The 2,827-nt window shown below is 33.9% G+C and overlaps 1 non-coding gene across 1 annotated transcript; it reads right to left on the reverse strand.

Moving 5' to 3' along the window:
- Positions 1-2,479: 2,479 nt before the first annotated feature.
- On the reverse strand, positions 2,480-2,605 carry LOC114903284. Its single transcript, XR_003795676.1, has one exon. It is a non-coding gene; the product is annotated as a small nucleolar RNA SNORA40 (small nucleolar RNA).
- Positions 2,606-2,827: the final 222 nt, after the last annotated feature.

Consider the following 2,827-nt stretch of genomic DNA (forward strand, 5'->3'; position numbering starts at 1 on the left):
AATTCCCTTCATCAGTGTCTTATAATTTTCTGCATACAGGTCTTTTGTCTCCTTAGGTAGGTTGATTCCTAGATACTTTATTCTGTTTGTTGCAATGGTAAATGGGAGTGTTTTCTTGATTTCACTTTCATATTTTTCATCATTAGTGTATAGGAATGCCAGAGATTTCTGTGCATTAATTTTGTTTCCTGCTACTTTACCAAATTCATTGATTAGCTCTAGTAGTTTTCTGGTAGCATCTTTAGTATTCTCTATGTATAGTATCATGTCATCTGCAAACAGTGACAGCTTTACCTCTTCTTTTCTGATTTGGATTCCTCTTATTTCCTTTTCTTCTCTGATTGCTGTGGCTAAAACTTCCAAAACTATGTTGAAAAATAGTGGTGAGAGTGGGCAACCTTGTCTTGTTCCTGATCTTAGTGGAAATGCTTTCAGTTTTTCACCATTGAGGACAATGTTGGCTGTGGGTTTGTCATATATGACCTTTATTATGTTGAGGAAAGTTCCCTCTATGCCTACTTTCTGGAGGGTTTTTATCATAAATGGGTGTTGAATTTTTTCGAAAGCTTTCTCTGCATCTATTGAGATGATCATATGGTTTATCTCCTTCAATTTGTTAATATGGTTTATCACATTGATTGATTTGCGTATATTGAAGAATCCTTGTATTCCTGGAATAAACCCCACTTCATCATGGTGTATGATCCTTTTAATGTGCTGGTGGATTCTGTTTGCTAGTATTTTGTTGAGGATTTTTACATCTATGTTCATCAATGATATTGGCCTGTAGTTTTCTTTCTTTGTGACATTCTTGTCTGGTTTTGGTATCAGGGTGATGGTGACCTCGTAGAATGAGTTTGGGAGTGTTTCTCCCTCTTTTATATTTTGGAAGAGTTTGAGAAGGATAGGTGTTAGCTCTTCTCTAAATGTTTGATAGAATTCGCCTGTGAAGCCATCTGGTCCTGGGCCTTTGTTTGCTGGAAGATTTTTAATCACAGTTTCAATTTCAGTGTTTGTGATTGGTCTGTTCATATTTTCTATTTCTTCCTGATTCAGTCTTGGCAGGTTGTACATTTCTAAGAATTTGTCCATTTACATTAGCTGATTTTGAATGTGTTTAGCATTAACCAGTTTTTTAGACATAAAATCATCCCTGAGTGAAGTGATTAAAATACAGGTTTTTTTGTTGTTGTTGTTGTTGTTGTTTTGGTATGTACAAAATTGGGGAATAAACATAACAAGACACAACTAATTTATTATTCTGTCCCCACATTATCCAGAATGGACAATCTTGCCTTTTTAAAACTATCCATCTTAATGATACTCAGTAACCCTTGATCATCATTAATGCAAACTCATTCATGCATAGACTGTGTCAAAGTCCACGTTTTCCCTGACTTCCACAAAACCCTGATTTTAAATAACCTGAGACCAGATTAATGCGGATTAATTGTGTGTCTTCCTTGATGTTCTTTTGACCTTTTCGTATGAATGAATCACTTTAGCCTTTAGCCCTTCTGACTGCTTTTTATTAGAAGTCTGCAAATATCTAGTAATGAGGTGTGTGAAATTGAACAAAGAGTGTTCACGGCTCTTCTTCTTGGGGGCAATTAACAATCTCCCGTCACTATCACCTTAATAACATTTAAATAAGAGTAGACCAAAGATTGATTTTTATGTGCTTTAGAGATGCCTATGTGACTGCTGGGCTTAATAAAAATGGTCAGTGATAATAAAGTATTTCTTCACTTGCTCCAAACAAATTTTATATCACAAAGCAATAACAAAACTAGTAAACAAAACAAACACTTCATCATCATCAGAGATATGTTTTTTAAAGTTTTTTTTATTATATGTAACATAGGCAAAATTATTTGTCAATAAATTTTTAAGGAATTTCACAGGTTCTGATTCTTTCTACTGCCAATCACCTTAGTTCCTCCAAACTAATAATCTTCAAGATAAAATAGCCCTTTCAAAAAAAAGTTGTCATGTGAGTTAGCCCTGTATAACAAATATAAAGGTAAGGTTCTATCTTCAGAGATGCTCATGTAAGATTCTGAAGGCAGCCTCCCCTCCCTTAGTAACCAGGCAACCCGTAATGTAATAAACACAATTCTTTTAGTTAGGCTTCTTTGATCCCCAGTGGAATATGGACACACTTCAAAATTCTCCGCCTGTAATCTATGGGATCCAATTTCCTCAAGCGATTTACCTTAGGACATGTTTAGGGTCAGGAGATGGATCTGCCTGGTTCTGAATTTGACATTCTTTTTAAAATTCAGACACTGTGTTCCAGATAAAAGCCTAAAAAAAGAAGCCATCTTTGTTTCATGTCAACACTAAAATTAGAGTACTAAATCAATACAGCTGATAATTTAAAAGCTTAAAATATGAATGAAATTATCAGCTCTATAGTCCTGGAAGCAATCTTTATGTTTGTCAATACACCTCCATCACTTGATTCTCTTTTAGGTATCGTGTTCCTTTTTATCTGTATCAAAACTCATACTGAACAATGAGTTCTTGTTGCAAATAAGGATTTATTTTTGCACCTATCTAGAAATCTTTGTCCACAAATTAAACAAAAACAAACACAAGTGCTAGTATGTTCTTTTAATTTAAACTTTTTCCAGTTTTATTGAGATATAATTGACACACAGACTATATGAATTTAAGTTGTACAGCATAATGATCCGACTTACAAATATTGTGAAATGATTATCACAGTAAGTTTAGTTAACATTCATCATCTCATATAGATACAAAAAAGTTTTTTTTTCCTTGTAATGAGAACTCTTAGGATCCACTCTCAACAAATTTCATA

The sequence above is a fragment of the Monodon monoceros genome, unplaced genomic scaffold (assembly GCF_005190385.1).
Source record: "Monodon monoceros isolate NGI ecotype Baffin Bay Population unplaced genomic scaffold, NGI_Narwhal_1 Super_Scaffold_20, whole genome shotgun sequence".
NCBI classification, from domain to species: domain Eukaryota; kingdom Metazoa; phylum Chordata; class Mammalia; order Artiodactyla; family Monodontidae; genus Monodon; species Monodon monoceros.